Raw genomic sequence first — 14,384 nt, 5'->3', positions numbered from 1 at the left:
AGAGAGAGAGGGGGCCGGTTCTTTGTGCCAACACGAAAAGAGCTCTTTAATATGATTCAAGAGGGGATTTGCTGCAAGAGACAGAAGTGGGTGGCAGAGGCTAGAAATCAGACAGATGAATGGACCCCAGTTTCTAGACACTGAAGGGACAGCTTGCGCCACCAGGGCTGGTTATTGTCCAGGGCAGTGTGAAAGCGTAAGGTGTGTCCGAGCGGGAACGCAGCAGCCAACAAAAGCAAAGGTAGAAAACCTGCCCGAGGGCGCCAGCAGCCCAGTGGACTATTTAAGCCATGAGCAGGGCATTTCCTGGCGAGTAGAAGAATAAATAATACCGAGCTCTTCTCTGACGCTTTTTATCTCACACCTGCTTTCCAAAGGAGGGTCTGGAACATTATCCACATTTACAGGTGGACACTCAGGCCAAAAATATTTCCTTCCCTTGGTTGCTAATAGTACATTAGATTCAAACCAGGCAGCACCTGAAAAGTCTATTTTACTCTACACTACTGATGCTGTGTTTACTCCTGGCACTTCTCAACGAAAATAAACCGGTTAGTTCTGGTGTCCCTCTGCTCCCCACATCAGTTTCATTCCAAGTGTCCTGCACGACCCCAACCTGTTGTCTGTTCGGGTTGCAAAAACCGTCAGATCCTGACAAAACTAAGTTTTCACAGACAGCAAATGAACTAGTCAAAAAAGAGTTCAAATGCAATCTTTCAAGAGAAAGAAAACCTAAAGCCTGGACCTACATTAGCGCCTTCAAGGAATAGCTGGTGATGCTGAAAGCCATGTGCTCTGTTCTGATCATCGGGCCTGCAAATTTATCCTAATTGTGAGCTCAGCTACGAAAAGTACGTGAAAGGTCATCAAATGTCACAGTAACTTATAACAACAAATGTTAATGGAAAGAGGTATGAAAGGGAGACAAAAAGATTGAATTAGTCTAAACAAAAAGGCCATGTTGATAGAATCCAGTGATGCCACTGAAATCATGCTTGGTAAAGACAGAAGATGTGGAACCAAAAATTAATGAGCCAAGACTGGGATATCCAATATTAGACCTAATTGGTAGACAAAATAATGAAGGGCTGGGCTACTCCACCCACCACTCCTTCTGGGGGTCCTTCAAGAAAGAGACTTAGAGGGAAGGGGGGGAATAGAGAAGAACAGACGGTGTCTACTGGAGTGAGCTTTACCGTCATGGCTGCCACCCTCACCATGTCCTGGAACCCCAGTCCTTGTTGGCCTTGATCCCGAGAGATGTCCTGACTGGAATGGGCAAAGAAGAGGGGCCCAAATAAGACTTCCTTTCTGCCAGCTCCAGCTGAATCCCAGATACCACCTGGGATGAAATGGGATCGGACTTTAAGAGCAATCAGCCCATCTCAACTCACTGCTTCTCTTTCTCCCAAAAGGCCAGTTTTTACCATCTTCGATACCATCTAAGAGACTGTCAAGCGAGGGGCTTTTCCTTCTAAAAACTCTCTCCAGCTAAAGGGAAAGGGAACAAACAACGTTGTTAAAATGAAAGCCTTACTGAATGCTTCACATTTCAAATGCTTTAACGGCTTTTCCAGATCTTTAATAAAAGGCTAAAAAACGTAATGGCATGTTTGCCATGGTGTTAATCAGGCTGAGGTCTCTCTATACCGAACCCCGAACTTTGTTTAATGCTGTTTAACATTGAACAGTGAACAGTTCAGAACAGATGTTGAACAGTGACTGTGTTATATTAACATCTTCGGCCCATTCATTCTCTATCTAAATTAATACACCGGCTGTAAACACAGTCCCTCATTAAATGCCAGCATGTTCCTGACCCCAGAGGTCCTTACTATTTTCATTATAAACCATACCAATGCTTTACAAAATTCAAAGGGCAAATAAAGTAACAACCTGCTCACTTCAACGCCTCCGTCTGTTACTATGGAGATGGAGCACTGGGACAGAACCGGTCCTTCCCTAGCAGTTGGAGACCAGGACCAATAGGACAGCTTCATTCTCAGCGCTCCAGTGCGTGTGCGACCTGGCCCCTGGAGGTCAAGCTTGGTTTAGGTCTGAATTAGCTCAGTACCTTTCTGAGGAAAGTTTGGAGATGAAGGAAAGTTGTGGCTATTAAGCACCATCTACTATTAAGGTTGCCTGTTCATAAAATCTTTGGAGTCTGGAGCAACAGAACAAAAATACCTAATGTCTCAAGAGCCACAAACCCTATGTTTACTTTTCAGTCTAAAACCTAAAAAGTGGCCTAAAATGTTGCTAAATCCCAATTCCTTCCAGGCTAAGATGAAATTCATTTTTAGGCAACAAATTTCAAAACCCTTGAAGTTTCTGTTGGAGCTTTTCTATTGAAAATACCGATCCTACGGTGGCAAACCAGTCCTCTCTCACCCTTTTTCCAAAGGAATAAAATAGGCAATCAAATGCCTGAAATACTGGATTTCAAACAGTCAAGAGAGCAGGCAGTTTCAATCACCACTGTCCATAAAGAACACACTCCACAGTCTCAAAAACACTAGAAAGAAGATTAGATTACTTTCCCCTGCTGTGTAATACAAAATGGGGCGTAAGATCGAAGAATGAGGCTTCTCCCCCAAGACTGGGCAATGAGAAACCCAAAGCCAGAGCGATATTAACAAGAAGTAGGTGTTGGGGATACTCTGTCTTAAAATGTGTATTTATCCAAGCACAGGGTGCCATGTTTAATTTAACACCTTTAATTTAACACCTTTAATTTAACCAGCACCAGCCACTTCAGGGGTGTATTACTCAGTTGATTGGACTCCGAAGAATGCGGGGTCCGTTATTAAAATCTCACCGCACAAATGTGCACCACTGCTCTTTCCCCGGGTCCTGTTCGTGCCGATGCAGTCGATTGATCCAAAGACACGGATTGGCTCATGCTGTTGCACAAAAATAAACATTCAGGGTCCGATTTTCAGGAGAGCTCAGCATCCAACAGCTCCCATGTAGGCACCTAAATCAATAGCCAGAATTTCAAAGAGAACATTCATTAGGGGCCTAAATAGGAGCGCCGCTCTTTTGAAATTCTGGCCCGTGCTAACCATCTCTCATTAACCATCTGGCTCCGCCTACTGGATCTGCAGGAAAAGCACCGTAATGGCTTTCTAGCTTAACCACCATTGGAGTCCTCGGCTCAAGAGAACTAGCTCCAATTTGTGCCTACCTGATCCTAATGCAGGCTCTGCACCAGTCTGCGCCCAGAGCTAACACTGTGCGAGGGAGAGAACAGGAATGATCAATCACCAACCAGCAGATGAGGAATTTCAAATTGCACATGTCCTCCCACGTGTTTGTATCATGCCTAGCACAACGGGGCCCTGGTCACCATTGGGGTCTGTGGAGGCTAGAACACAAATAAATAATGAAGAGTAAATGCTGTTTACCAGGTGGGTAGAATAAGGAGCCTCACAAGAGGTAGCATGGCCATGCCCTGGGTTAGAGTAATCAGTGACTTGACTGAGACCACTGAAAGCATTATTTGTGTGAGAACCTTCTCCTATGCAGCTCTTGCAGGGGTCACAGAAATGCGGTCCCTTCTGTGTTCCAAAGAGGCTGGGGGAAACCTTTCCTCTAATGAAAGGTGCCTGTGACCTTTGATGCCCATTTGGAACAGACAGGGCCTTTGTACTAGAGGCCTCAGCCAACCTCATGGTTATCATCTTCATCTATTATTCAGAAAATAATTCTCTAATAGCTTGTCTAGCCGTGGAAATTGATCGGCAAAGCTATAGCAGAATAGTTATGAATGACCGGAATAACACTTACTCCGCTTTAGCTGTGTTGGTCAATTTTCTTGGGTAGACAAGCACTGAGGGGGGCATTTTTCTCAAAGGCACAAGGGAGAATTAAGCACCCAACTTCCTGGGGCAGTGAGTGGGAGTTGGGCACCTAACTGCCCTTTGTGCCTTTGAAAATCTCCCCCTAACTTATTCGATCTGTAGATTGCTGTCCACTACACATGCAGTGACCCATGCCCGCTGCCAGGGTCTGTTCCTGTAGGAACCGCTAACGATCCAACCAGCAAGAGCTGGGACGAGCAGAACAACTTCCAAATACCCCGGTGCCAGATCCCCATCTGCAGGGAAGTGCTCTGAACCCCCCCAGACATTGACAGCTGAGTAACCCCAGCACCAGCTCCACTTAATTGGTCTCTTGCTCTGTTTGGGCTTTGCCCCTTTTTGGTGCTAGCTGGTCTCAGGACCCCTACAGCTCTCTCCAATCCTGGCCATCTCCCTGGCTCAGCTCCCCAGGGCAAAGGCCTTTGTCACAAGCTTGGCATCATCAGCCTCTCAGGCTGGAACCCATCCAAAACCTCTCCCCAGCACACCCCACCCCCAGTGAGGAGGATCTGGAATTCAAAGGGAGCCCAATAGAGACACTTAGGTTAGGCCAACCTTGCAACACGCGTGAACCCTGGAGAATGGAGGGTTTCTAGTTCCTTTACAAATGTTCCTTCTATTTTCCTGGGCAAAGCAGTAAATGCTGTTTGTCTTTCCACCACCATTAAAATCTGCATTATACCCCAAATTGCAGCAGGGCTTCCTACAGAAGACAGCACCAAGGGCAAGCAAAGGAGAAGAAAACAAGCGGATGAAGGTCTGTGTGTGAAAACTTGAGGACATAAGCGTCCAGCAGCAGGGCTGGAGTGGCTGTTTCATGGCAGGATTGGGACCCAGTGGAGAAAGGGCATCAGACACTCCAATCAAAACTAAAGATTCTAACTAGGAACTCAGCCACAGACTCTCCTGTGTCCCAAATAACCTTCCAGAATAGAACTGGACTGACATGTTATCTATGGCATCCAATAGTATCTGGACTCCCTGTGTAACAGGTACCGGGTGCAGCTCCAGTAGTTGGAACCTTGATAGTTTAAATACTATTTCAAATAAACAAAAGTGACTGAATGTCCAGATCCTCCTAGAGCAGAGGTGGGCAAACTATGGCCTGCGGGACCATCCTGCCGGGCAGCGTGGCGGGCTTTGGCTGGGCGGTGGGGCTCTGCTGCTCTGAGCAGCTTGGGGGGAGGGGGGATTTGGATAAGGGGCAAGGGGTCCCGGGGGGCAGTCAGGGGACAGGGAGTGGTTGGATGGGGCAGAGGTTCTGGGGGGGGCAGTCAGGGGACGGGGGGTTTGGATAGGCGTGGGAGTCGCGGGGGGCCTCTCTGGGTGTGGGTGTGGATAGGGTCGGGGCAGTGAGGGGACAGGGAGCAGGGCAGGTTGGACAGGTGTGGGAGTCATGGGGGGGGCCTGTCTGGGGGCAGGGACAGGGGTCGGGGCAGTCAGGGGACAGGGAGAAGGGGGGGTTGGATGGGGGTGGTCAGGGGACAAGGAGCATTGGATGGGTCAGAGGTTCTGAGGGGGGCGGGAAGTGGGAGGGGGCGGGACCCAGGCTCTTTGGGGAGGCACAGCGTTCCCTACCCGGCCCTCCATACAGTTTTGCACCCCCAATGTGGCCCTTGGGCCAAAAAAAAGTTTGCCCACCCCCTCCTAGATGTTAGTTGCATTGGAGGCTCTACTACCGTGGATTTCCCAGCTTCTGTGCATTAAAACCACCTATTACGCTGAGACAGTTTAAAAAAAAACAAAAACAAGCAAATTGCAGTGCTTGTCAAGGATGTTGGATTGACAGCGCCTCCATCCAGCAGCTATGCAAACTCCTCCCCACTGCCCCACCAATGTGCTCCAGCCCTGCGGGGTGGGGATGGGGGGGATTCAGGTTCCATGCGCCACTCGGCCTTTCTGTTGAGAGTGTCCTCAGGGGTGCCAGTTAGTGCCAGCTGTAATGAGGACACCTCACAATTAGAGGAATTGGACTGAGACCCACAATCTCATTTCCTACGGGACACTAGGACAGGGATCCGCAGCCTTTGGCACACGGCCCGCCAGGGAAATCCGCTGGCGGGATGGTTTGTTTACCAGCAGGGTCCGCAGGTTTGGCTGATCACAGCTCCCACTGGCTACGGTTTGCCGTCCCAGGCCAATTGGAGCTGCGGGAAACGGCGTGGGCTAAGGGATGTGCTGGCCGCCCCTCCCGCGGCCCCCATTGGTCTGGGACGGTGAACCGCAGCCAGTGGGAGCTGCGATCGGCTAAACCTGCGGACGCTGCAGGTAAACAAACCATCCCGGCCTGCCAGCGGATTTCCCCGACGGGCCGCGTTCCAAAGGTTGCTTATCCCCGCACTAGAACAACCATCCAGATATAAGGACTTTTGGTGACAGTCCGTGCTTGTTTCAAATCAGCGACAAATCCTAAGGCTAAAAACCTTCATATCCCCTCATCCATTCCTTTGGCCACATACAAACTCCAGGTGATGCAGAGTTTTATAAATATGATTTCTAACAAGTGCCCTGTCTCATCAGACTCAAAGAAAAGAGAATATATAGCAGATTAGGGAAAAGGCATTTGCCTTTTGGCTAAAGTGATAGAAATTAGAAACCAATTACAGTCTATTTGACCTTGCTTAGCCAAATCAAAAGAGGAAAACAATTGTAACAAATGAATTGCTTGATATGCCACATTAAACAGGTCTCAATAAAACAGTCTTGACTTGCACATCAGTTTTGGAACTCTACTGTTATGATGTTACTGTAATGAAAGGAATATAAGTTATGTTACTCTTTATGTGATCAACAAACTTTCGTTTTAAACTAGATTTTTATGAGCCCTCTGCAGAATTTTGTTTTGGCTAGAGCCAGAATGGTGCTTAGTATCATAATTCTAGTTCATGTTCCATTAATAAAGTTATTTCACAGTTATAGAAAATGTTGTAGAAGACTATCTAAATGTGAAATTAAATGTACTGGTGTCATTAAAGTGAGCTATCGCTCACGAAAGCTTATGCTCAAATAAATTTGTTAGTCTCCAAGGTGCCACAAGTCCTCCTTTTCTTTTTGCAGATACAGACTAACATGGCTGTTACTCTGAAACCTGTCATCGTTGCTGTTACTCCCTTTATACTCCCTAACGACAGACTCACTGGAAGATTTGTAGGAAGAAAAATGAACCTTTGAAATACCACACTGTGGCCCATAATGACTATAGCACCATGCCGTGAACTCAGAGCCGGGTGTCTACCTGTATTGTTTTGTTGCAATGTTAACGTGGGGGAGAGAAAAGGGGGTGTGTCTGAAGGGGGACCAGACCAAATAAATCCAATTGACAAGCTACACAATGCACAGCACTTATTGCAAACGGGAAAGCACAAGGGGCCCGATTCTGATCTGGCTCCTGACCCGGACTCGAGTTGCACCTGATTTGCACCATATTAAAGGAGGGCAGGATCAGACCCAGGGATACCCTCCCACCCGCTCATTCTGACAGCGGCCAGGGCGTCCGAGCTCCGATCTGCGCCAGCAGACGCAGGCAGAGTCAAGTCCCCAGTTGCCCTGGAGCAAAGGGAATTAAGTGCATGCTCCAGGTGCCCCGCAGATGCCCGCCTGGTCTGACCTTTCCAAACACACCGTCATCCTGCAGCAATCGGCAGCGAGACTCTGAGCCTCTTGCAGCCGGGGGAGGGGGAGCCCCAAACTCAGCCACCCCCCCCCACCCCTTGGGGCAGGTACAGCGAGCTGCCCCTGCAGGCAGAGTCCCAGACCCGGGAGGCTGCAGCGCCGCGTGCTGCCCCCGGGGCCCCGGCGGCTCTTACCTGGCTGGGATCCTTGCGGAGCCGCCCGGCCCGCAGACCTGCAGGACAAGGTCGGAAGTGGGAGGAGCCTGTCCGCGTGACATCATCAGGACCCTCCCACCTCTGCAGCCGGGTGGGTGGGTGGGGGGGGAGGGCTGGTCGTTGTCCTAGGGTGGGGTCTGGAAGGGAGGCACCGCACCCAGGTTGCAGCCACGTGCCTGGCCTGACCTTAGAGCATCTGGGGCCCTTGGGGAGGGACCCTGCCCTGGCCCCTGGCTTGCACCGGCTGCTTGAGCGCAGGAGGAGCCGGGGCTGCAAGCTGGGGCTTGTGCAAATGCGTCCGCCTAGTCCTGGTGGGCTCCTGGCCCTACCCCTCCTGGCTGCCCCCCCTCTGCCCCACACAGGGCTTTGCACTAGGGTTGCCAGTTTAGGTTGGACGTGTTCCTGGAGGTTTCATCACATGACACTCTTTAATTCCTGGAGACTCCAGGACAATCCCGGAGGTTTGGCAACCCTGCAGTTTGCACTACGGGTTGCTAAACAGGGGACCCTGCTGCCATAGCCCTTGGCTGCAGCCTCCAGCCCTGCGCAGGGGTGGATGGGCAGGGTGAGGGTAACGTGCCCCTGGGGATCCACAGCTGCCAAGCTTGGCTGGAGCTGTAAACACAGGGTGCAGGGCTGGGGATCAATGCTGGGGACCTCCTGCTACGTCCCTTGAATTTTAACCCTGCACTAGCCAGGGCCTTCCAGCTTCCTGCTTAAGGAGGTGCCTGGGTTCAGCTGCCAGGGCCCTAGTGTTGTCCAGACTCTGTTCCTTTTAGGCTGAACGAACGAAATGGTGATGGTGATTTAAAGTGAAATGCGAAGCAGAGCAGCAGGCCGTGGGCATAATCAACGCAAGCACCTATGCCGTGTTCAGGGCCTTTGTACCAACCTCCCTACCCCCAACCACCCTTCTGTGCCTCTGTGCCGACCTGGCAACTCACAGCCCTCTCCAATCTTCCTTTCAGGAGCAAGGGCAGAGGGTGCGGAAACAGCACCCACTCCCCCGTGGCAGAGAGTAGGAGAGAAGGAAGAACTCATGGCTGCACTCCTCTTGTTTCAAGCTCTTGGGGCCCGCGGCTCCCCAGTCAAAAAGGCCTCACCTTGGTGTTTATCCTCCAGTGAAAGCTTCCTTCACTCCCCATTTTTATATGTCCTTTTCATGGGGTGAAAATGTTTCTGCAGCTGGCCCAAAGGGAAAGTTCAGATTGCTTTGTCCATCGTGAAATCAATCTGCTTTCCCTGCCACGGTAGGATCCAGGGATGATCTTGTTGTAAAGAGGCAAAATGAGTTAAACTAGGAGTGTAGAGAAAACAGGTGTAACAAACATGCACGTTGCCCTGGCAGAGTTACACAGCAGGTCAAGACTGGAATGAGCCCTGTTCTCCCATGCACATCTCGCCTTCTCCTGGGCGACTTGGGCAGTGTTACAGAGAAGAGAGAAGTTCACTAGCCAGCTGCACACGCCCCTCTTCCGGTCCAGCAACAAAAGTCTGATCTAAATTTACTCCAGACCACCACACAGGCAGCCCGGAAGGTACACAAATTAAAGAAGTTATCATCTACAAAAAATGTCCAAATGCTTTATTCTTTACAGTGCTTCCTTAGCCTCCAGCGACAGGAAAATACAAAATAGGAGTTAGATTTAAACAGTGAATCAGCTCACGAGGATTTTCAATTAAACCCCTAACCCTAGGTGAGAGTTGTGAGGGACCTAGTTTCAAGAAGTCCAAGAACTGACATAAATATTTCCTTTCAAAATCGGAATAGCCCACATATCTCAGAACTATGAGACTGTTGTAATCTCTTCCCCTGTATATGCCTTATCACAGGGCTCGGACGCAGTTACTTTATATACAAAACAATATTAACACCTAGGCTGTTTATTGTCACAAGTGCAGTGGTCAGCATTGCCCAGCACTTCCTGGACTTGCATGCTATACTGTATAACCCCAGACAATATGGGAACTGACTGCATAGGACTCCTAGAATTCATTCTGTTTTAGAGAAGAGTAGGATGTGAAAGCTAAGACCACAAGGCCAAGTCTCCCTCTGCCTAGACAATCAGAGAAAAACCCTTCTCATTTTCTGGGTTTTACCCCTCCAAGATGAATGTGTAGATTTCAGGCTATTTACACATCCAAAGGGACACACACGGACTGGGTGCAACAACGATCTAGGCTGATGGTAGGAGGGACGATTTTCAGGCGAAGGCAATGGCCTGGGATTCAGGAGATCTGGGTTAAATTTCCAACTCTGCCACAGCCCAGTGGCTCTGTCTCCTCTCATTTACCCCCATAAAATGTAATGGCGTTATTCCTGATTTACATCAACGTGAGAGCAATCCTAATCACGCTCACTGTGGGGCTTTTGGCCAGTCACTTCAACGCTTTTTGCTTCTGTGCCCTGTCTGTCAAGTGGGAATAACGACACCTCTCTGGGATGTGGTATGGAAAAATCCAGGAGGGGCTCTGGCACGACAGCTGGGGGGAGCATATAGATGCTCAGACACACCTGATCTTAATGTTAACCATCCCTTCCCACAGAGCTACCTAGGTCTGAGCATTCATCTTCCACACAGGTATCTTACGAGAACACTTCATGCTAAGGTTACCAAGACAACAGCAGGATGTCACGGAGTTAGACCCCGGAGTTTAGCTGGTTTTCTTCACCCCGGATATACTCTGCTCGGGCGTCAGCACAGTCTCAATTTGAAATGCCATAAACTGGCTCTTCTTCAGCTTCTTCAGGGATGCATTTGTGTTGCCACCGAACACGCCCTCTTCCACTTTAAAGGCGAGAGACGGCAGGCTCCTTGTTTTTCTTTTCACGCTCTTCTGCTCCCGCTTGTAAGCTGCGGCCACATTGGCTATCACCTGCAAAGGGGATCACGTCAGTTAATGGGGGGTTTCTGCGGCGCCGGTTAATTAAAACCTCTCTTCTCTCACGTGCAAGCAGTTTGCTTTAAGTTCATATGTCAGCATATGCCAATTCTCTCACCTACGCTGACCTAGAACAAGGCATTCCAGCAAAAAGCCAGTGAGTTGCAGGGCTGTAGTCCATGGGGATGCTGCTGGGGTGTGAATTACAGGTCTGTAACTAGGTATAAGGGGGTCTAAGTTGGTATAGTTTCCATGCTGAGGGAGGGGTGGGTATTATAACGGACTCTTCCTTAGACTTTCCTTTTGGTTGCTTTCCTTGCTATATCCCTCTCTTCCAGCCCATCGGAGGGTGAGTTTAGACTCAGATGGAGTCACTTACCAGTGTGAAGCTTACTCATCCCCTAAGTCTGGCTGTTAGAACTTGCCCTGCTTCACAACACATAACCAAACTGTTATCATTATTTTACAGAAGGGGGAAGCTGGGTCACAGAGCCATTCAATAACTCCCCCAAGGTCACACTACCTGGCAAAGTCAGGTGTAGAGCCCAGAGATCCAGGCTCTCAGCCCTCATCTCGTCACACTAGATTTTACTACAATTACTAGAGAATAAAGAGAATCAAAATCCTATTGGAATAAGAAAAAAGACAGTCTTACCAAGTCGACCAATTCAAATAACAATACCACCCAGCTCTTACATTGCACTATGCATCCATAGATCTCACAGTCCTTTACAGAAGAGGTCAATAGCATTATACCCCTTTTAGAGAGAGAGAAAAACTGAGGCACAGAGAGGTGAAGTGACTAGCTCAAGGTCACCCAGCAGGTCAGTAGCAGAGCTAGGAACCAAACCTAGCTCTCCCGAGTCCCAGTCTAGTGCTCGATCCACTAGGCCAGTGGTTCTCAGCCTTTTGGGACTTCGGACCCATCTGTAAAGCTTAATGGTCTGTCAATACTCAGTAAATAGCTTCAGTGCAAAAAATATCTGGCTTCCTAACTATTTCTTACCCATGCTATACAAGGTTCACATTAACATAATAAGCACTAGATAAGTATACCATGCATACCATAGCAGCGGCTCCTGGGACTCCTGTCCCATGGCACTGGCTGGGCTTAGCTCCCCACTCCAGGCAGTGTGACCTCCGGGGTCGCAGCACTGCTCAGCTTTGGGCCAGTTGCTCTGACTGGGGGCTTTGCAACTTGGTGCACAGGGGCCCAACACCACCCACTCAGATCTGGTTGGTCCCCATCATTAGGTCAGCAGAACAACAGCTGAGCCAAACCTGAGCAGGACTGTGACCCTCATGCGTCAGGTTGCAACTAGGACTAGAACTGCAAGAGCTGCCCCTGTGGGGTGAATGCGGGGTGGCTTCTGCACGCCTCCAAAACCTTCCCCTGACATCAGGCTTCCCATGCGACCCTTTGACACACCACCAAAGGATTCCCTGTGCTACTCCAGGCAATACGCATTATCCTGATATCACAGATGTGAGCCAGCGCACTGGCCAGGCCCAGCCATAGCTCCTGAGCATCCACAAGCCCCACTGATTTCAGTGGGGCTTGAGGGTGCTCAGCACTTCACAAGATGGGGCCCTGTAGGAGTCTCCTTATTCAGCTTCCACCTTGGTGCCATGCTGCAACATCCCTCCTGTGCTCATGCTGGTCAACGAGCAGACATATCGAATGATGCCAACCCTGGTGCATGGACAGTCCCTTCTTCCCCCTCACCCCCTTGTGTGGCAAATTCTCCACTCCACTCAGAGGATTCCAAAGCGCAATGTGACTTACAATCTCTTTCACTGCATTCTGCTGCTCCTGAACAGCCGCGGTGAATGGTGGAAGGCCATCCACTTTACCGGGAGCAGCACCCTGCTCTTTAGAGTCCTTGACAAACTCAACCTGAAAGGCATGGACGAGACCCAACGGTTTTTATTTGCATTAAGAGAGAACATCTGCATTGGCTTTTCTTTCTCGAAAAGTTACCTCCGACGAAAGACAGACATATCTGTTAAACATCAGGAAGAACGGAGTGTATTTAGTGACGGAGCTGACAGATGTGCGGAAGTCAAAGAGAATCGGGTCGAGATAGTCATCCCACTCGCTTGGCTTCTCATTCACCACATTTCGGATGGAGGATTTGAGCAACTCATTGGTGCAGTTGTCCAGGCCGGGGCAATGGGCAGGATCGGCAGGGGTCAGCGTCTGGGAGATATTCCAGCGCTCACATAAACACCGGCTCACCTGCAAAGAGCAGACGCTTGCATCAGTCGAACAACAATATTTAAAAAAAAATCAGTTGAACAACAAGGTTTAATACAACAAAAATCATTTCACAGCTTTCAGAGGGTAAAGATCACACTGGTCTGAGCTCCAAGATTGGCTATATTCAGCAGTGAACCAGCACTGTAAAAAGTGCCGTTGCCCCAAAAGTGGTGTGGAGGGACAAATTTAATGCCCATATCTCAGGTGTGCTTTCAAATGGCTTAAGGCATTGAATTCCAGCAGTTCATGAGACAGTGGCTGCCAAAATCAGATCAGAATTGAAGTGAGGGAGTCTGAAGGAAAATGGTAAATTTGCAGGATGAAATTAGATGAACCTGAGACCCACATTGCTTGACAACAGTGAGAAGTGTCAATTTTAGGGAGAAATCCTCCCTGTAGACTGAAAGGACTTGAGGGCAGGGAGGGAGACTTTAGCAGGGTGTGCAAAGCACCACATGAATGAATGATGCTGCATACGGCTTTTGAAATAAATAAATAGTAACTATGCTTGGGGCCATCTAGAACCATGTGTAGCCGGCAGGACTCCATTTTGTGGTAGGAGAGTTTATGGATAGGTCACCAGCTGGGACTCCTCACCCTCTGCCCATTGTGGAGAGGAGGAAGACTGCATGCATGGTCAACTTCGCAGAGCCATTGGTCAAGATCTCCCATAAGAGGATGTGCAGAGCACCAGTTGCTACCATAGTGCACCTGGGTCTCCTGCCCTCTGCCCCTGGGTCGGAGCCGGGAGAGGATCCTGTTGCCCCCCAAGCACCACTGAAATCCCCTGTACAAAACCCACGTACTGCACTTTGCACCTGGATCTGGGATAGAATGCTGCACAGAAGAACGCAACTTTCCCCCCTGGAGGCACTTTCACTGTTACACGCCTCACCCCAGCGTCTGACCCACCTCGTCGCAGAAGTCCCAGCTCTGACTGGAATAGATGTTCTTGGATGCTCCAAACCTGGACAAAAAGGAGGAAAGAAAATTATAGAACCCAACTTTATTTCATCAAACTCAAGCCTTCAGTTCCCCGCAAGCTGCTCTCACATTGCCTTATGGGACAAGGAAGGCTGACAAAGGCACTGATTTAGACACAGGGAAAGCTCTGCAGTGATCACCCACAAAAGGCCTCTCAGCCAAGGTCAGCAGGTATTTGGTTTTTTCATTATTAAATGGACAGTCACAAACTAACCTTCCCTTGGGGCAGGGAACGTTTGCTGTGTCCATCTTTTCAGTAACGAAAGAATCATCTGAAAGCAGATGGTTTGGCTGAGGGGGAAGAGATTTGGGATTAGAGGCACAAATCTCTCCATCTTCTCTAGTTACACCAGAGTTTCTGGGTTTCACATGCCTCCTCTACTCTTTAGGGCCCAATTCATATTGAATTGAGATCCGCGGCAACACTCCTCAAATGACTTCAGTGGGAGCAAGATCAGGCCCTATATCTATTCTAAAGAAGGAAGAATGGTCTTGTGGCTAATGCACAGGGATGGGAATCAGGGGACACCAGCTGTCATAGACTTCTGGCAACTCAAGTAACTGCTC

The 14,384-nt window shown here is 49.3% G+C and overlaps 1 protein-coding gene across 13 annotated transcripts in view; it reads right to left on the bottom strand.

Annotated features, from left to right (window-relative positions):
* Positions 1-7,722, bottom strand: part of ABCB9 (ATP binding cassette subfamily B member 9) — a 34,527-nt gene extending 26,805 nt beyond the window's left edge. For 5 of the 13 annotated variants that reach the window (XR_012155018.1, XR_012155019.1, XM_073312495.1 and 2 more), the window contains exon 1: positions 1,218-4,975. The gene's annotated coding sequence lies outside the window, so the exon portion shown is untranslated. Of the gene's footprint in view, positions 1-1,217; positions 4,976-7,669 lie in introns of those variants that run through there. The other 8 variants (XM_073312493.1, XM_073312488.1, XM_073312490.1 and 5 more) reach the window with 8 other exon arrangements.
* Between the last annotated feature and the right edge of the window lie 6,662 nt (positions 7,723-14,384).

This window comes from Lepidochelys kempii, chromosome 15 (genome assembly GCF_965140265.1).
Source record: "Lepidochelys kempii isolate rLepKem1 chromosome 15, rLepKem1.hap2, whole genome shotgun sequence".
Taxonomy (NCBI): Eukaryota; Metazoa; Chordata; order Testudines; family Cheloniidae; genus Lepidochelys; species Lepidochelys kempii.
The sequence above is the reverse complement of the archived record's forward strand: the minus strand, read 5'-3'. Positions and strand labels throughout refer to the sequence as shown.